Source organism: Benincasa hispida, chromosome 11, assembly GCF_027475165.1.
Source record: "Benincasa hispida cultivar pf3 chromosome 11, pf3_genome.v1.1, whole genome shotgun sequence".
Taxonomy (NCBI): Eukaryota; Viridiplantae; Streptophyta; class Magnoliopsida; order Cucurbitales; family Cucurbitaceae; genus Benincasa; species Benincasa hispida.
The window spans coordinates 80,891,770-80,913,516 of record NC_143488.1 but is presented as its reverse complement, the minus strand read 5'-3'; positions in this window follow the sequence as shown (position 1 = coordinate 80,913,516).

Below are 21,747 nucleotides of genomic sequence, written 5' to 3'. Positions count from 1 at the left end.
CAAAAAAATGAAAAGAAAAATTGATATGATTTTTGGTTGTCTTTCGTGTGAACTTTTCACACCTTTCAGAATCAGACTAAAATAAAGGGAGGAGGAAAAAGTTTTTTTTTAAAAAAAAAAAAAAAAAAATGCTAGATTTTTTGTGTGTGCGCACATGCGTGTGAACATATTAGTGAAACTCTTTAATTAGCAATATTTTATTTGTATTTATAAGTATTTTTAAATTAAAAATGAGATTATTTTTAAATATAAGAAAATTAGCTATATTATTTATAAATATAGTAAAATATCACAGTCTATCACTGATGTATAGTGAAATTTTTATATTTAAAAATATTTTTATCAGATTTGTCATTTAAAACAATTGCCCTTCAAAATAAATGAACAACTAAAAAAAAAAAAAAGAAAAAAAACCTAATTCCCTGAAACATCCGATATAATGTTAAGAAAATTCGAATATCTTTTGTTGCAAATTTTAAATTATTTGACATCTTTAAATTTTAGTTTAGCCCGTAAGTAAAATGGGTTAGAAGATTTAGTTCCAAATTCCTTTTCCAAATAAATTTTCTCAAATCTTGGAAATTAAAGGAAAATTGAAATTGAAATAATATAAATTAAAAAATAAAATAAAATACATAAAATATTCGATGTAATACCATACAACGTTTCAGAATTATGTTATTTTAGAGTTAAAATATGTCTTGAAATATTTTTGATCTATTAGTTTATATTAGTTTCTTTTGAGTTGTAATTTGAAAATTTTCATTGTCAAATTAGCCCTAGAAATTAAGTTAATTAAATCTCCTTGACTTTTTTTTTAAAAAAAAATGTGATTTTAAATAAATCTTTAACTCCAAGGTGATTTTAATTTTAAGTCCTATTTAAGAAGCTACAATTCTTTTGTAAATAGATTTTTTGATATTCGGAAAAATATGATCAATCCACTCTGGTCGATCTCCATAAAAAAGATGTAACAATTCTTTCTTGAAAAACCAAAAATGAGAAACAATATTATTTTTGTTTGAGATAAAGTGTTCTATGAAAGCTACCAAAAAATTAGAAAAAAAAAAAATTAATATGAACAAAAATATCCTAAAGATGTAATAATCCACCTATTTATGTTATTAATTATAGCAATTTTTTTTTTTTTTAATGTCGAAGACTTAGGGGTGTTTGGGATAGGAGTTGTTAAACGTCTTAAAATCACATTTAAACTCTACGAATTATTAACATTAGTTTAATCACTTATTAACTCATTAGATTGGAGGTTCTTCAACTAAACAGCTGCTCCCCTATCGAAATATGTCCTCAGATGTTACATTTTATAGAGATAAAATTGTTACAAAAGCCAACAAAAGTATTTAAAAAATATCTTCGATATTATAAGGTTACGTAATAGAAGGAAAGTGTTACTATGTGAGCTTGATTTTTCTGAATAAATTTTAATTTCAATTAAATGGTCATGATATGAAATTCTTAATTATTGTGAAAAGGATGTTAAAAGTGAACTTAGTTCACGAGTAATTAGCTTGCACTTTATCCCTTAAAGTTATAGTTTCGATCACCCATCTTTCTAATAGTTATACTAATCATTTTATTTTACTTTTATTTTACTTCATATTGTGTTGAACGGTAAGACTCTCAGACGACGAACAAATTGGATTGCAAAGAAGGAAACCTACAAAATAAAAGCTCGTTATAGGCTGAGTCGCGGAGCTCGCTCTTTTTAACGTTTTGCCCAAGTGTGCAAGCAGGTCAGGCCACTCGCTCAGACGATGACACGCATGTTGGACGTTCTCCGAACCCACATTGGTCTATCTCTTCACTTCCTCCAAAATATGGATACCCCTTAGGACTCAAATTCATAGTCCAAGGTTGGAGTACAAAAAAGAGACTTTCTTTTTAAAATTCTCTAATGTAGGATTCTTCAACCAAAGGTTAGCTCTCTTTTATTTTGAAAAATAAAATTTCACCCAACATATTGAAAACAAAGAAGATATATTATTATTTATATTAGAGGAAATGCTAACAGGAGATAAGGTGGAACAAAGCTAATAATCATGATATCAAAAGAGAACAAAAAATTGTAATAAATGTCAATAGCAATAAATTGGAGAAGTTTGTATTGTCTTTTTCGTTGGAAGGACTATTTTGTCATTTGTATTTTTTGAATGGGAAATTTTAGACCAATAACAAAATCATCACATTATTTCTAAAATTAATGACAAAATTATAAATTATCAAATTTGGGACAAATTGAAAATCGACATTTATCCCAAATTAAAATCGAAGACAAAAATTGACAGTCCTAATAAAGAACTATGTCTTTGTCTTGATTGTTAGATGAAATTAACTAATTTAGTTCAATCTAGCGTTAATATTTGGGTTCATGTTCAAATGAGTCCAAAAATAAACTTAATTAGATCCAAAGGCTAATCATTCCCAAAATTCAATTAGTTTAACAAATGTCAAGTTCATGGATCAACAGGCCCAAACACACGAAGCCACTCTATAAATAGAGGAGTTCTCCCTCATTTGAAGATTTCATAAATTTTAGACTCCACAATTTAGGAGAGAACTCTCACAACTATCAAAACACTTTATATTTGAAGAAATCTTTTGAAGATACATGTACGCTTACAAGACTTCTACTTCAAAAATATTCACCCACTCCACTTTCACAAATCAAGCATATACGTTAAACGGAGAAAACAGAGGATCGAACATGAGTGATTGAACAACATTCCCATGATTCAACGTAAACACACTTTGAAAATCTCATGCGAACAATCATGACTAAACCCTAAACGTTGAAACTGTTCTCTTAATTAACAATTGTGGAGATAAAAATCAATCTTTAAAATAGATTTTAAGAAAATAATTAATATCTTATTAATTAAATTGTACTCAAATTGTAATTAATGTCTTATCAATTAAATCGTACTCAAATTGTGTACACAGAAATGCCTTCTCCTCAAGGTTGTTGAGTGTCTTTTGGTATGGGTCGAGTATCTTTTGGTATGGGAGCAAAAAATTTTTTATCGGTTTTCTAAAAAATTTAAAATATCATCTCGGTCCTCCTAGTTCTAAAAAATTTTAAATATCATTTAAGTCTTCGTGAATTGTGATGACAACTATATTGAATGAGATTGTTTGTGGAAACACACCGGGAATCAATGATTCTTATTCCACCGAGTTGAAGCTAGCAACATGTCGATTACACGGAACATAGATATGGAGAAAATATAATATAATAATAATAAAATATAATTAAAAATTAAAAAATCATAAAATAACTAAAAACATAAAATTGGATAATGAAAATTTTAGTAGAATTTGAAGTGGAATTCTCACCATTGTAGGTATATTTTTAAGATCTACCAAATGCCACTATTTATAAGCAAAGTGACAAGTAGGATGTGGACTTATATAGACACAAAGCATGAATAATTACAAAACAAGTGAACAACATGAAGGGTAACATGTGGTTTTTGGGGACACTAAACAATGAGCATCTATTTATTATTATAATATTCATAATACTCCCCCTTAGATGCTCATATATATATATATATATGAAATATACCTCGTCAAAACCTTAATAGGAAAAACCTAATGGGAAAAAAACCCTAGTGAAAGAAAAAGAATAGATATTTCATACAATACATACTCCTAAAATAATACAATATATTTACTCCTCTTATGAAAACATCAGTTAAGATCTCTAAATAGCCACATTCCAATATTGTGCACCAATTTTTCAGAAGTTGCGGTTGTAATGCCTTTGTAAATAAGTCTGTCAGGTAATTCTTTGAACAAATTTTTTGTACAACGATGTTGTCATTTTCTTCAAGATCATGAGTGTAGAAAAACTTCAGTAAAATATATTTTGTTCTATCTCCTTTAATATATCATCCTTTGATTTGGGTTATGCAAGCTGTGTTATCTTCATATAATATTATTAGAAGATTTTTATTTAGAAGACAAGTCACATGTTTCACGAATGTACTGACTCATTGACCTTAGCCATACACATTCACAACTAGCCTCGTGAATTGCAAGCATTATCAAGACGAATGGTCTTAATTGTATAATTAGAAAATTGTGCTCTTAACTTAATTATTTGAGCAAGTAATCTTGCAAATGCAAGATTTCAACTTGATAATAAGCACATGTGTAACCATCTATTGGATGCGTCTATTAATATCATAGAATATCTAAATGGTCCACTTGGTGGGTTAATGAGTCCACATATATTACCATGAATTCGTTCTAAAAATGCAGGTGATTCGGTCCCCACTTTAGCTGGTGATGATCTAATTATCAATTTTCCTTGAGAGCAAGCATCACATGATAATTCATTAGATTGAAAAATCTTCTGGTTCTTCAATGGATGTCAATTTGAATTCTCAATAATTCTCCTCATCATTATAGATCCTAGATGACCCAATCGGTCATGCCAAATTGTAAATATGTCTGAATTCATGAACTATAGGTTCATTCTTGCATATGTTTCAACTACTCGTATATGAGTATAATACAATCCAGAAGATAAAGCAGACAACTCTTCCAATATAAGTTTTTCATTTGAGACGGTGGATATAATATATAAATATTCCACATTCTTCTTACTATCAATCTCAATATGATAACCATTGCAACGTATATCTTTAAAACTTAGAAGATTTCTCTTTGATTGGCTAGACAACAATGCATTGTCAATTATAAATTTTGTTCCTCTAGGCAAAATAATATTTGCTTTTCCAAAATCTTCGATCAAATTTGCAGAACCTGATACTGTATTTACTTATGCTTTCAACATTGTCAATTTGGAAGAGTATTTTTTATTTGTAAGTATTATATGTGTAGTTGCACTGTCTGCCAGACATAAATCTTCTTTACTCATTTTTTAATCACCCAACATATGAAAATGATTCATGTTGCTTCATTAAAAGAAAATAATTAAATAAGAAAAACAACACTTAAATTATACAAAAAATACTGAAAAAACATGAAGATAGGTAAAAGAAAACAATAACATTGAGTCTAGATATTCTCAAAATCAAAAGAAACACTTGATGTTTCATCAACTGCGCCAATTTTTCTTTTAGAAGATTCAAAGAAGTCCGCCACATCCAAATTTGTCATATGGGATGGGTCAAATATATCATTATCCTGGTATGCAAAATTTGCTTCCACATTTTTCTCTTTTTCTTTCAGGGATGTCGACTAAGTGTTTTGACGTACGACGGGTACGTGACCAATGTCCAGTCATTCCGCATCTGAAGCATTTATTTTCAACACTTTTTGAACTCTTATCTTGTGGAGCTTTTCCTTTGTGATCATCATTTTGTGTGGTTCTTTTGAAATTTGAATGATTAAAACGACCATACAAAAATAATAATTATTTCTTTCTCTGCCACGGTCACGACCTCGACCGCGACTACGATTATTACTAAAATTCACAACATTCACTTCAAGGAATGATGTCGTTCCGGTTGGGCAAGATTCATGATTTTTCATCAATAACTCGTTATTTTGTTCGACCACGAGAAGACATGAAATTAATTCAGAATACTGTTTAAAACCTTTCTCTCGATATTGCTGTTGTAGGAGTATATTCGAGACATAAAATGTAGAAAATGTCTTCTCTAACATATCGACATCAATAATTTTCTCTCCGCATAACAACAATTTTGAACTGATTTTAAGTAATGCAGAGTTATAATCACTTACTGATTTGAAATTTTGTAGCCCCGAGTACATCCACTCATAATGAGTTTTAGGAAGAATAACTGTTTTTTTACGACCATATCTCTCTTTTAAATTTTTCCACGAGATAGGGGATCTTTTATTGTAAGATACTCCATTTTCAATCCCTCGTAGAGATGAGGTGAAGGAAAATCATAGTTTTTGCTTTGTCCTGACTGGATGTCGTATTTTCTTCTTTAATAGTCTCCCCAAGATTCATAGAATTAGGTGGATTTCGACATCAAGTACCCATGATAAATAATTATTGTCGTTAATATCAAAGATGATAAATTCCAATTTTGTGAGATTTTTCATGACAACACTATCATAAAATATTGTACTTATGTTAGAAATTTAATAGAATATACAAAATAACATTAAATTTATTAATTATAACGAAGAGGGAAAAAACGACATACCTTTAAGACCTACCTTTAGCGGGAAAAACAATACATGTTGTGAAATTGAGGAGCACAATGAGAACACATATGGAGAAAATATAATATAATAATAATAATATATAATTTAAAATAAAAAAATAAAAACATAAAATTGGATAATGAAAAATTTAATGGAATTTGAAGAGAGATTCTTACAAATGTATGTGTATTTTTAAGATCCACCAAATGCCACTATTTATAGGCAAAGTGGCAAGTAAGATGTAGACTTACATGGACACCAAGCATGAATAATTATAAGGCACATGGACAACATGAAGAGTGACACATGGTTTTGGGGACACTAAGCAATGGACATCTATTTATTATATTCATAATACTTTCGATATTTATTGTATACATTTTTCTTATACATATTGTTGGAATGCCCTGAATTTTAATCCGAATTGGTTTAGGAGATTTCAAGTCAAGATGGAGATTTGTTGGAATGCCTTGCCTACGTCTAATTAGAATTGGTATTTGATATATTTAATTATTTAAATATTTTTCTTCTCCATTTAGGATTTAATTTAATATGAGTTATGATAATTTGTGTTGGTAAGACTATTTTAATTTGGGTTATAATTGAGGGAAGATGATGGTTACAAAATATTAATATGATATCTAATGAAGGTTTCAAATAGTTTTCTAAGTTATAATAATTAGAAACTTTGGGAGGTTCACATATTGAGTAGACCACTCGACTTCAAGCAAGTTGGGCAGTTCGACTCTACCTAATCATATGCATCCCCCTTTCTTATGTATAAAGAAAAAAATATTAAGTAAAATATCTTAACAAATTATTTGTTATGTGTCAGAATATAATTGGACAATCCCTTAAGATAATAAGTACCACCAAGAGAGCGCCAATTTTTTTTTTTTTCAAGCAAGTTAGAATCCACGGGCCTTCCATATAAATAGATGAGTTATGTGAATAGATACATTATGTATTTTATATTAAAGTAACATACAAATTAATAAACTAGGAACCAGATTAAATTTTTGTATTTATTTTACTTTACCAAAATTAAGATTAAATAACTTTATCATTGCTCAAAAAAAAAAAAAAAAAAAAAGCAACAACCTTTTTTAGTTTACATTATCTTTTTCTATCACAATAACAAAGCAAGTTATGAACTTTTTCTAACACATGACAAAATGGAAAGTTGACACTTTTTTAGTTTATCAACTTCTCTGTCACTTCAATAATAATAATAATAATAATAATAATAATAATAATAATAATAATAATAAACAAAGCCAACATCTTTTAGTTACCAATTCAAGCCTTTAAGAAGTTCAAATTCCAACTTTATATTAAACTACTACTACTAATAATAATCACTTTTAGATCCCATTTATGCATAATAATAATAATAATCACTTTTAGATCCTATTTGTGCTTAGTTCTATGATTCATTTGATAATTTATTTTCACTTAGAAAATGTCTTTTCTAACATATTGACATTAGTAATTTTCTCTCTGCATAACAACAATTTTGAATTGATTTTAAGTAATGCGGAGTTATAATCACTTACTGATTTGAAATCTTGTAGCCTCAAGTGCATCCACTCATAACGAGCTTTAGGAAGAATAATTGTTTTTTTATGATCATACATCTCTTTTAAATTTTTTCACAAGATACGGAGATCTTTTATTGTAAGATACTCCATTTTCAATCCCTCGTAAAAATCATAACTTTTGCATTATTCTGACTGGATGTCGTATTTCCTTCTTTAATAGTCTCCCAAGATTCATAGAATCCAAGTGGATTTCGACATCAAGTACCCATGACAAATAATTATTGTCATTAATATCAAAGGCGAAAAATTTTAATTTTGTGAGATTTGTCACGACAACACTATCATAAAATATTGTCCTTATGTTAGAAATTTAATAGATATCGAATATGCAAAATAACATTAAATTTATTAATTATAACGAAGAGGAAAAAACTGACATACCTTTAAGACCTACCTTTAGGGGGAGGAAACAACAGTAGCTCGTGCTGATAACGTGTTGTGAAATTGAGGAGCACAACCGGAACACGGATATGGAGAAAATATAATATAATAATAATAAAATATAATTTAAAATAAAACCATAAAACCATAAAATAACTAAAAACATAAAATTGGATAATGAAAAATTTAATGGAATTTGAAGAGAAATTCTCACAAATATATGTGTATTTTTAAGATCCACCAAATGCCACTATTTATAAGTAAAGTGGCAAGTAGGATGTGGACTTGTATGGACACCAAGCATGAATAATTACAAGGCACATAGACAACATGAAAGATGACATATGGATTTTGGGACATTAAGCATGAACATCTATTTATTATTATAATATTCATAATACTTTCGATATTTATTATATACATTTTTCTTATACATATTGTTGGAATACCTTGAATGTTAATCCGAATTGGTTTAGGAGATTTCAAGTCAAGATGGAGATTTGTTGGAATGTCTTGAATCCTACAGCTAATTAGAATTGGTATTTGGTATATTTAATTATTTAAATCTTTTACTTCTCCACTTAAGGTTTAGAGGATAGAGGAATGCATTATGTAAACTCTCTAACCCTATAGACATTATTTAGCAGATTTTGTATTTCAATAAAATTTTCTCTAATAATATCGTTCTCCCTTTGTTCCGTTGACGTAGCTAACACATTGTTAGTGAACCACGTAAATCAGTGTGCTGATCTTCTCTATTTATTTTTATGTTCTTTCGTATTCTTTAATTGTCGATTTCGTAACAAACTGGTATAAGAGCCTTGTTAGGATTTTTCGAAATTCTGCATTTGTTCTGTATGGCGTGAACATAAAAATGACAAATTCAACGGGAGAACAGTGCAACTCGATTTTTTAGAGACATCTTCTATAAAGTTATTGCTTTTCAAAGCTTCCACCGTTGGATCATGATGAACCTTTGTCAGACTGTTGGGGACATCTAGGGTCTTGTTTTGAACAATTGGATCGTCATTTTGCATTCTGACCTTGTCCGTAGTCATTGCTGAACAGAATCTGTAAAACTGTAGTATACTTCGATTTTTCAAAAACAACTTTCACAAAGTTGTCGATCTTCAAATTTTCAACCGTTGGATCAGCTGAAATTTGGTCAGCCTATTGAGAACCATAGAGCTTCATTGTGAACGGTCAGATCGTCGTTTTGAACTCTGACTTTGTTCATAGTCACTGCTGAACAGAATCTATAAAACTACAATGTAGTTCGATTTTTCAAGAACGACTTTCACAAGGTTGTCCATTTTTTAATTTTCAACCATTGGATCATGCTAAATTTTAGTTAGCCTATTGAGGACAATTAGTGTCTCGTTGTGGATGATTGGATCGTCATTTTGAGCTTTGGTGTTCTCTGTTATCACTGTTGAACAGAATCTGTAAACCTGCAGTGATGTTTAATTTTTTTAAAGATAGCTTTCACAAAGTTGTTGACTGCCCAAGTTTCAACCGTTGGATCGTATTGAAATTTGACATGCCTATTGAGGACACGTTGTGTCTCATTTTGAATGGTTGGATCGTCATGTTGAACATTGGGTTTGTCCATAATCGCTACTGAACAGAATCTGTAAAATTGCAGTATAGTTTGATTTTTCAGGAACAACTTCCACAAAGTTATCAATTGCCAGAGTTTCAACCGTAAGATCGTGCTGAATTTTGGTTTGTTTAAGCCTGATCCGCCTTTGTGGATTTCTGTTTCAAGCTCAGATCTATTGATTTGATTCGGAAGTTTTTTCCTTCACAAACTTAAGTTGTTCATCATTCTACCACCTTAAATTTGAGGCAGAAGTCTAAGTATGTTTAGCAATGTAGTTATGTTACATCTAGTAAATCTTTGGGTTTTCTGTTTTTGGTCTAATTTTGCTGTTTGATTCGGATTTCTTTTTCTTTGCAAACTCAAGTTGTTTGTCATTATACCACCTTGAATTTGAGGGAGAAATCTGAGTACTTTTGATAATGTATTTATGTTACATTTGGTGCATATGTGGTTTTTCTATTTCCAATCCAAATCTACTAATTTGATTTGAATTTTTTTTCGTCGCAAACTCAAGTTGTTCATCATTCTACCACCTTGAGTTTGAGGAAGAAGTCTGAGTACATTTGGCAATATATTTATGTTGCACTTGGTACATTTGTGGTTTTCAGTTTTCAGTCCAGATCTGCCGATTTGATTCAGAGGTTTTTTCTTCAAACTCAAGTTGTTTGTCATTCTACCATCTTGAGTTTGAGGGAGAAGTTTGAGTACGTTTGGCAATATATTTATGTTGCATTTGGTACATCGGTGGGTTTTTTGTGTCAAGTTCAGATCTATTGATTTGATTTGGAAGTTTTTTCTTCGCAAACTCAATTTGTTCGTCATTCTGTCACCTTGAGTTTGAGGGAGAAGTCTAAGTATGTTTGGCAATATATTTAAGTTGCATTTGATACATCTATGGATTTTCTGTTTCTGGTCCGAATCTGTTGTTTTGAGGCATGAGAGAGAAGTCTGAGTACATCTATATTGCATCTGATACATTTGTGGTTTTCTATTTCCAATCCAGATCTACTGATTTGATTTGAAAGTTTTTTCTTCGCAAACTTAAGTTGTTCGTCATTCTACCATCTTGAATTTAAGGGAGAAGTCTGAGTACGTTTGGCAACATACTTATGTTGCAGTTGGTACATCTATGGTTTTTTGTTTCCAGTCCAGATTTGTTAATTTGATTAAGAAGTTTTTCTTTGCAAACTCAAGTTGTTCTTCATTCTACCACCTTGAATTTAAGGGAGAAGCCTGAGTATGTTTGGCAATATATTTATGTTGCATTTGGTACATATATGGATTTTCTGTTTCCGGTCCAAATATACTGTTTTAGGGCATGAGAGAGAAGTCTGAGTACATCTGGCCATGTGTTTTATGTTGCATCTGATACATCTGTTATTTGTGAGAGAATTCAAGTCAAGGTGGAGATTTGTTGGAATGCCTTGAATTCTAATCTAAATTGGTTTAGGAGATTTCAAGTCAAGGTGGAGATTTGTTGGAATGGCTTGAATTCTAATTTGAATTGGTTTAGGAGATTTCAAGTCAAGGTGGAGATTTTTTGGAATGCCTTGAATTCTAATCCGAATTGGTTTAGGTGATTTCAAGTCAAGGTGGAGATTTGTTAGAATGCCTTGAATCCTAATCAGAATTAGTTTAGGAGATTTCAAGTCAAGATGGAGATTTATTGGAATACCTTGAATCCTACACCTAATTAGAATTGGTATTTTATACATTTAATTATTTAAATCTTTTCCTTTCCATTTAGGCTTTAGAGAAGTGCACTATATAAACTCTCTAACCCTATAGGCAGTATTTGGCCGATACTATATTTTCTATAACATTTTTTCTAATAATATTGTTCTCTCTCTACCCCGTGAATGTAACTAACACATTGTTAATGAACCACATAAATCAATGTGTCAATCTTCTCTATTTCTTTTTATGTTCCTTTGTATTCTTTAATTGTCAATTTAGTAACACATAAAAATATGATAATTGTTACGTGTCGACTGACTGATAATATTTTCTTTTATTTTGTTGGATATTTTGTCTCTGATTTGGTGTAGGTATTCTTTCCTTATTGGTGGAAGATTTGTTGGGGTGGTCTTTTCCTTGTTTGGTTTGTTGTCGGTGGTGGCTTTTTTGCCTTATGAGATTTGCTTATATTTGTGCTTTTAGTGTGGTTCTAGGGCAAGTTGTATTCTTGTTAGTGTGGACTGATTGATTGTAATTCGGAAGGATATCATGTATTCGGTGCTGCTGCTTTATCAGAGTAAGAGGCATTACGGTTCTTTAAAGCTTGGGTTGACCAAGTAGTTTTGTTGTGGTAGAATGTTGATTGAGCATTCCTCCAACTAGCAGGCGAAAAGGGGGTGATATCGTTGCTATGGCATCAGTTTTAAAGGGAGTCTAAACCCGCAGACTCATCATAAGCAGTATCAGTAATAGAGAGAGCCTAACTTGCTCACTGATATCAGTTATAAGTAAACTGACTTTATGTAATCTTAGTTGAACTGTATGTTGTAAAAACTAAGTTACATTCCAATGGACAAATTCTCACCTAGGCAAAAGGCCTCCCAGACATAGATGTAATTTCACCGAACTGGATTAACAAATCTCTGTGTGCATCTCTCTTACTCTTACTTCTATCTATTTGTCTTTAATGTTGTCAGTAGCTTTTTTACTAGCTTGTGGTATTATTGTGATTCACTTTTTTCCAATTGGTATCAGAGCAGATTGACTTCTTACTCATTAAGTCCTCAATGGATTCGATCAGGGAAGATAGATCTATTACATGCCCACCAATTTTGGATGGGACAAACTACTCCTATTGAAAGGCCCGAATGATTGCCTTCCATAAATCTTTTGACAGTAAGTCTTGGAAGGGGTTCTTACTGGTTGGTCAAATCCTACAATTATTGACAGAGATGGGGTTGTTAATTAAAATCTTGAAAAGGATTGGACTAAATAAGAAAATCAAGCCTCACTTGGAAACTCACGAGCCTTAAACGCCATCTAAAATTGGTATCGATCAAAACATTTTCAGGTTAATCAACACGTGTGTTACTACTAAAGAAGCGTGGAAGATTCTCGTTGTGGCCCATGAAGGAACATCAAAAGTGAAAATGTCAAGATTGCAGCTCTTGACAACCCAATTTAAATCTCTTAAAATACATGATAGTAAAAGTGTTTTGGAATTTAATGTGCACCTACTTGATATCGTTAATGAATCTTTTGATCTTCAAGAAAAAAAATTCAGAGGAGAAACTGGTTCGTAAAGTGTTACGATCTTTACTAAAATATTCAACATGAAGGTTACTGCTATAGAAGAAGTACAAAATATCAGCACCATGAAAATTGATGAACTATTTAATTCTCTACATGTGTTTGAAATGACCTTTGATGACAAAACAAGAAAAAAAAAAAGGTAAAAGTGTTGAATGCGATCAAAGTCCCACATTAGTTAAATAAAGGGATGATCATGGATTTATAAGGGAGGACAACTATCTCCAATGGTATGAGGCCTTTTAGGGTAGTTCCAAAAGCAAAACCACGAGGGTTTATACCCAAAGTGGACAATATCATACCATTGTGGAGATATCTGAAGTTCTGTCGTCCCTAAAAAATTGGTATAAGATTCATACCCCATTAGTAAAAATCCTCAGTGGTCGAACAAGATGTAGTCATGTTCAGAGTATCCATTCGTGCTTGAGCCTTCAGACAAGAAGAGTGCTCAAATGTAATTTGAATGGATGATTACTTCGTGGTTGAGTTAGCACGGAAGGAACACTTGATGATCCTTTGTTCGAGGGGAGGATTGTTGGGTGGGAATGCAATCAAAGTCACATACTGCTTAAATAAGGGCATTATCATACCATTGTGGAGATATTTGGAGTTCCATTGTCCCTAACAAAAAGAAATTTCCTTGCAATCTTCAATGAATGATGACTTGTAATCTTCAATGAATGATGATGGATCGTTAAGCAAAGTCAAGAGTCTAATGAAAATCTAGCAGAATTTATATCTCTTTTGGCAAAGCTCTCAGACGATGGGACAAACGATCAGCCCCTCATAGCCCACTTTTTCTGTTGGTTACCAGAAGTCTAGTTTTGCATCCATTAAAGTTAGTAAGCTAAATTTAGAGCCAAGAAGGTATTCTAAGGGTACTTTTAACCCTAATGTTGGAATTCTATGCCAAACTTGGATAAATTTAGGACGAGTTGGAGCTTGAGAGAAATCGGGGATCTAAGAGAAAACTAGGAAGCTAGGAAGGCTTGGAGAAAGAGGAATCCTTGTCAGTGAATTGTAAGTGGTTTATTTTCAAATGTTCTATACATATATGGTATTATATATATGTATGATTTGATATGTTTGGCATTATCTGTTTTATACGTTTTATTCTACCTGAAAACCCTGGATTTAGATAAATGTATTTTATCTATGGTTTATTCAAAAGGATGTTTTCTACCAGAATGAATAAACTATTTCAACATGTTTTCTATTGAAAAAGGAAATGTTTAAACTTTGGGTTTGGTTTGGAGAAATCATACTTGAAGGTGGTTTAAAGGATTGCATTTCAAAACACTGAAGGATTGTTGTACCCTGGGGGACCGCACAAGATGGTAAAAAAGATTTGTGAGTCTAGATTATGAGCCTGTGGCGGAATTTCCCACTGGATAGTCAAAAGATCTCTGGATCTAGTAGCTGAGCCAGTAGAAGGAATTCTCGTATAAGATGGTCAGAGGGATTGCAGGCTCAGTTTTGAGCCTATGACGAGATTCTATGTTGACATGGCACATGATCAGGTGATAATGAATTTAGGGCCTTGTAGTTTACATGGACCTTGTTCGAGATTTATTTATGATCATGTCATACCATTGCTTAATATGTTCTATTAGTTGATGCCCGTGTTTGGACTTTAATTGAATATTTCAATATTCCGATTTTGATTTATATTTAAACGATTTATAAAAATGTTTTCAAAATAAAAACCTATGTTCTTATAAAAGTACCACTCACTAGGTTCCCAACTTATGTTTTCTAAATGCCTCCCCCGAGTAGTGAAGGAAAAGAGTTTCAGGGTGCCGCTTAAGGTCAAGGCATGCCACATTTCAGAGGTTAAGTTGTTGTTTATGAGTCTCTGTAATTTAGGAGTTTAAGTTGTTTAAGTTGTATCTAGGATATGTATAAATATTAAGTTATTTGTAATAAAATAAGTTATTCATAAAAGTATTGTCGAATTATAAAAAGCTAGTGGATATCAAGTTCAAAAAAACAGGTCAAGACAAATAATAAATATCACAAAAGAGTGGTATTTACTGTCTACAAGCCTTCTTCTGGGTGAAAGAGGTAAGCTCGAGAGGGGTGTGATAATGATGTTGCCCAGGATGTCATGACCTTGTTTTGCAACAACATGAGTGCTATCAACATTTCCAAAAATCCTATTCAGCATAGCAGGACTAAGCACATTGATATCAGACACCACTCCATCAGGGACCTTTTCAAGTCTAAGGTTATCTCTCTTGATCATGTCAGTACTGATAAACAAATTGTGGACATCTTCACCAAACCATTGGATGCTTGTCAATTTGAATCCCTGCATGCAGCTCTTGGGATGTGCATAATTGATTTATAGCAATTAATTGCCATGTTGGTAAGCTAAGAGATTTGGGCCATAATTCAAATTCACCAGCCCATAATTAATTCTTGCCATATTTCATTTAATGCGGTTAACTTTTTAAATTTAATTTTTTTTCCTCTCCACTAGCAGTTCAATCCTTAAATGATCGTGGTGTTGGTTTTTGCCCTATTTCCTTGATCACGTTGAGTTCAACTGTCTCCTTATATTTCTTCTTCAAACGTTGTTGTTTCTCATGGTGAACACTGGGAGTGGAACTAATACTTTCGACAAGAGAATGATAAGATTGAAGCAAAAAGCTAATCAAAGATGGTATGTCAATTTGGATGTTTCGTCGGCTAGAGCAGACATTCTCGATGCTTCTGTTGAAGAATCCTCCTTCAACGATCTTGCTTGGACTCATCTGGGTTTGATATCCCATCCTAGAGTTTAAGGGAGTCTGCTGAAGATGTGCCTGCTGTCCAACCCTCTTTGCATGTAAGTGATTCTAATCAGTTGGAGTCCCTTGTCATTAACCTTCTTTCTATGGTTTAGTGAGATGGCTCTATTGTAAAAAATGTTGACGATGATGCAACTAATCCTCTCATAAGCTCTTTAATGTCCAGAATATGTTGAGCACCTCTACTATTGAAAAGGGTGCAACAAGTTCCCTTTATTCCTCACTCTTTTAATTTTGATTCTGGTGTTCCTCTTTCTTGTACTATTAAGCCTGAATCTGTTGTTGATTCTATTATTGCTCCTGATGCGACTAACCCTACTGATGTTGTTGATACCGATCTTGCTGATGATGTTGCTCATGATAATGTTTTTTTTTTTTTTTTTTCTTATGTGATTTCTCTAGCTGATGCTGAGAAGGCCTGATGGTATCCCAGATGTTACTAACATTATTTTTAACATGGGGGATTCTGTTGTTCATTCCGAACAGAGTCCCACAATGTCTTCTCTGGTTTCTTCTGCTCTCTGCACAAGTGATCAAGTTGTGGTTTCTTCCACTTCTGTTAATTCTAATGGTGGGCATTCTATTTCTGGCTCAAGTTCTACCGAAGGGATTGTGTCAATTTCCTTTGATGACAATATTCATATTACCCAATTGGGTAAGTTGAAGAAGGGGGCCTCCCTGAATGTGCCTGTTGATTATGGTCCCTCTTTTTGCACTCACTCAAAAGAACTCCCCCTAAGAAGAAGAGCCCTGACTTTGATTTTGACCCTTCTATGCAAATTTATGTCTTTAGCAATGAAGAAGACATTGCTTTTATTAAGAACAAGACTCGCAAAAGAGTTGGTCGTCATAAAATTACTCCCAATGTTCCTTCTATGCATATTGATGGGATATCCTTTCATAGCGAGGACAATGTTCTGCGGTGGAAGTATGTGATGCAGCAACGTATTGCTAATGAAAATGTTTTGTCTAACCAGACCAAGTCCTGTTTGAAAATTATGGATTTGCTTCAACGTGTTGAGCTTCTCAAAACTATTGTGGACCTCGATGCCTTTTATTCTCAGTTAATGAGGGAGTTCATCATCATTCTACCTTCTAAGTTCAACAATCCTAGTTCTTCTGATTATTAGAAGGTTCATATCAGAGGCACTTGTTTCACCATTTCTCCTGGTGTTATTAATGCTTATCTAGGGTATGTTGATTTCCCTCCTTTTGATGAGCCTCATCCCTTCACTGAGGATCTTGTTGTTGAGCTTACAGGTGGCACTCGATCTGAATGGCCTTCATTTGGTTAATTGTCTACCTCCACACTCAGTGTGAAGTATGCTATTCTGTTCCGAATTGACATTGTTAATTGGTGTCCCTTTACTCATAAGTCTAGTATCTTCTTCTCCGACCAGTCTTCTGTATCAAATTGGTACTTTGTCTACTTTTGATTTTGAGGTATTTCCTTATAAACAACTTCATCGTCATGTTGACTCATTTGCGATCAAGTTGCCTATCTATTTATCGCCCTTATTCTCTAGTATCTTGTTGTCTCAGTCCCCTGCCATTCTTGGTCCCAATGATGCTTTGAGCCCTGCTCCTAAGTTTCTTAATCTCAGTTACAAAATTTTTCAGGGTACTCGTGTCCCTGACATTGTGCATAACATTCATCCCCCCAAAAGTTCTGACATTCCTCTCCCTGAGGATTTGCAGGTTCCGAAAGGTGGGCTATTGATTCCTACTGAGCTTAGAACTCGCATATTTCATTCTAGCTTTTGAGTATCGTACCTTGAGCGTTGTTATTTGTGATCTGACTGATCGAAAGGCTGAAGTTGATGCATTGGTTCACCTTTTAAGTGTGTCGTTTTCGCGATCTGATAACGCTTCATCTTTTCAACCCCCACCGTCTAATTGATTTTCTTCTTGGCAAAAAGGGGAGATGATTGATGGTTGGTTGGTTGTTCTGGTGGTTATTCTGGTTTTGGCTATTCTTGTTCTTTTCTCTTTTTGGTTGTTATTATTGCTTGGGCTGCATCTCGAAATCTTTTTAATTATATAAAATAGTGTGTTTTTGTTTCTCTCGTCTTAGTGTGTTTGGTTGGTTTGCCAATAGAAGAAAATCTTAGAGGTGTTCAAAAAATCCGATAACCCGACCAACCCAGACTATCCAACCCAAACTACAGGTTTGGGTTGGGTTAGATTTTATTTTGGGTTGGGTTAAAAATTTTAAAAAATATTAAATCCGGGTCGGGTCTCGAGTTACCTCATTTCAGGATCGACCCGACCCAAATATATATATATATATAAACAAAACAGAAATCGTTTTGTCCACGAGGCACGCACGATTCACGAACTCGAAAGTCGAAGTTTTGAAAGTTTAAGTCGAAGAAACGAAAGTGAAACCCTCGCCACTCCCTCGCTAGTCGACTCTCGATCAAATCGTCGCTTCCGTCGCCAGTCAGTCGCCGCTTCCATCGTCGATTCGCTAGTCGATTCCCATCGTCGATTTGCCAGTCGACTCCCATCACTAGTCGGCTCCCCTCGTCGCTTCCTCACGTCTTCGCCTCATCAGATCTGGTCTTCGTCTCGTCAGATCCGGTCTCTGCCTCGCCTACTGCTCCAAGCTTTACGAACAACTCATCATATTGGTATTTTCTTCAATAAAGCAGTTATGTATTTTCTTAAAAATTAGGCTTATAAAAACTATGCATTATCTTTGGAAGTTCCAAATTTTTTTAAAAAAAAAAAATGGGAGTAGACACTAGACTATGCATTAACGGAGAAAAAAAAAAGGGCAAATATCAATCTATACCCCTTAACTTTGAGAGTTCCAAGTTTTTTTGTGCCATTCAATTCATCAATTGTTCCATTTAACCGTGATTGATTAATACATTAATTTTTGTTCAATCTCACAATGTCTTGAGAACAGTTAGATTCTTCAAAGTCGTCACAACTGATACGGAATCAGACACTGTTGAATCACCATTTTCAAACTTCCCCGTGAGTAAACTAATTAAATTTTTATTGTGTAGTGTGTACATATACTGTTTATGTGTGATTGATTGATGATTGATCTTTATACATGATTTGTTTGTTTATTGTTATGAGTTAATTGAGAAGCTAATGTTTGTTTTTTTTTTTTAATTGTATAGGTAGGTGTAATTAGTTGTAGAGAGTCCATCCTCTTCTGTTGTTTTGAAATAAGGAATTGAATTTGGAGCATAATGATGATTTTAGTGGTAAGTTTTACTACCATAAGATCAAATATTATTATTACTTATAAATGATCTTCTTGGTTTAATGTATTTGTAATTTTTTCAGGCATTGAGAAGTGAAGAGACCAAAGATGAAGAAGGAAACTCACTCAAGTCATTCTTCATGCTCATAATGCATTTGAATGATTTGAAATTTTATGTAATAAGCTGATAGTTATTATTAAACTTGGACTTTTTATTGAACTTGGAATAATTATTATTGAACTTTGAGTAGAGAGTGTGAACATTTGAATTGAATTATTTGAGTAAGTTTCTTTTGAAGTTTATATTGAATTTATGATGGTTGTATTTTAATGTCAATGCTAACATTTCACATAGATTACATGTTTTTTATTATTAATTTTTTATTAATTGATTTGATATAATATATTTAGAATTAGTTCACTTTTTTAAATATGAAGGTTTATTGACCCACAAAAATCAAATTGTTCAATAGAAAAGGATTAAAGAAGTAACGGAAAAAACAGTCAAAATTAAAAAAATAAAAAACAAAAAACAAAAAGAACCGGTGATCCAACCCGACCCAACCCGAAAATTTTGGGTTGGGTTGGGTTGACCCTCAAAAAATGAACTAATAGGGTTCATTATTAGCCAGTCCGAATTTTTTGGTTGGTCCACAAAATTCTTCCAACCCGGACCATATACACCCCTAGAAAATCTTATGCCAAAGGGGGAGCTTGCTACGTATTGGTTGGCTGATAATATATATATATATATATATATATTGTTGGATATTTTGTCTCTGACTTGGTGTAGGTATCCTTTCCTTATTGGTCATATATTTGCTAGTGTGATCTTTTCCTTGTTTGGTTTGTTGTTGGTGGTGGATTTCTTGCCTTACAGAGCTTGCTTTTATCTGTGCTTTCGGTGTGGTTTTAGGGTAAGCCATATTCTTGTTAGTGTGGACTGATTGATTGCAATTCATAAGGATATCGTGTGTTTGGTGTTGGTGCTTAGCTAGAGTAAGAAGCATTGTGGTTCTTTGAAGCTTGGGCTGACCAAGTAGTTTTGTTATGGTAGAGTGCTGATTGAACGTTCCTTCAACTAGCAGGTGAAAAAGAGTGAAGTCATCGTTGTTGCATCAGTTTTAGGGGGAGCCTAAAGCTGTTGACTCATCATAAGTAGTATTAGTGTTAAAGGGGGCCTAACTTGCTCGCTAGTATTCGATTATGAGTAAACTGACTTTATGTAATATTAGTTGAAGTGTATGTTGTAAAAACTAAGTTACATTCTAGTGGATTTCTTTTCATCTAGGCGGAAAGCCTCCCCGACGTATGTGTGATTTCACTGAACTAGGTTAACAAGTCTATGTGTGCATCTCTCTTACTCCTTACTTCTATCTATTTGTCTAATAGTAGCTTTTTTACTAGCTTGTAATATTATTGTGATTCACTCTTTTTCAACAATAAAACAAGTAAAAAACAAATCTATAGGAATAGATATTATTCGACAATATTTTTGGAGAAATATAATTTGTTGAAATAAACTTTGTATTGATTTCAGTATAGTAAGTACAATCTTTAATAAATGATCCTTTGATACTTTCTCTCAAACGTTGAAGGAAGTTTTTCCTTTTTGAATTTCCAAGTCTTTTTGGAGTTTTCAGATCTTCAAAAGAGTATTCCTCTTAAGAGTATTTAGTCGTCTGTTCTTAAAAGCTCTAGAAAAGTAATGTTCTTCAAATCTTTAGAGCTTGAGATAGAGAAGTTCACTCTTTAGAGGCTGAAAGCTTTAGAGCTCTGATCTTTAGATCTTGAGAGCTTCAAAACTTCAATCTTCAGAGTTTGAAAGTTTTGGTCTTCAAAACTTGATAATTTCAAAACTTCAGTCTTCAAAGCTTGAGAGCTTGAAAGTTTGTCTTTAGAGCTTAAAAACTTCAAAACTTAGCTTTAGAGTTTCAATCTTTTGAACTTAAGTTCTTCAAAGCTTCGATTTCAAAAACTTTAGAGTTTCAGAATTTTTCAATCTTTAAAGTTGGAAAACTTCAAAACTTCGATCTTCAAAACTTGAGAGCTTCAAAGCTTCTATCATCTGACCTTCAAAGCTTTAGAACTTCAATTCTCACAATCTCCTTCAAAATAAAATGTGTGAATTCTACAATTCTCCAAATCTCCTTCAAAATAAAAGATATGAACTTTTCACTTCTCCCAATCTCCTTTAAAATAAAAGGTATGATCTCTTTTAATTGCTGGGCTTAGACTTAACAATTAGAATTGGGATTAAGCCACAACTGGCCTTGGACCCATTGCTCTATCCTAGCCCTTTGGACCTAGGTTACTTTAATTATTGGACCTAGATTACTTTAATTACACAAAATATTAGAAGTATAGTTATTTCACATCGAAAAGATTTAAGAAAATCATGACCTCCAAACACTACAAATGAAACCTATTACTTTAATTTCAAGTTGTCTCAATTAGAAATATTTTAAATTTGAGTGTACTAACTTCAATCTAGAACGAGAAAAATGGGTGGATAATTTAAATGCTTTGAGAGAGTACTTTTGCAATTGAAATTTCTTTGTGATTGTAACGATTTTTCATACAGTAAATTTTTTTCTCGTCCATGATCTTTTCCCCAATTTGGGATTTTTCCATATTAATTTTCGTGTTTCTAATTTCAATACTTTATTATTTTTCTACCTACTCAACAAAGATGTGGAAGGTTTTTCC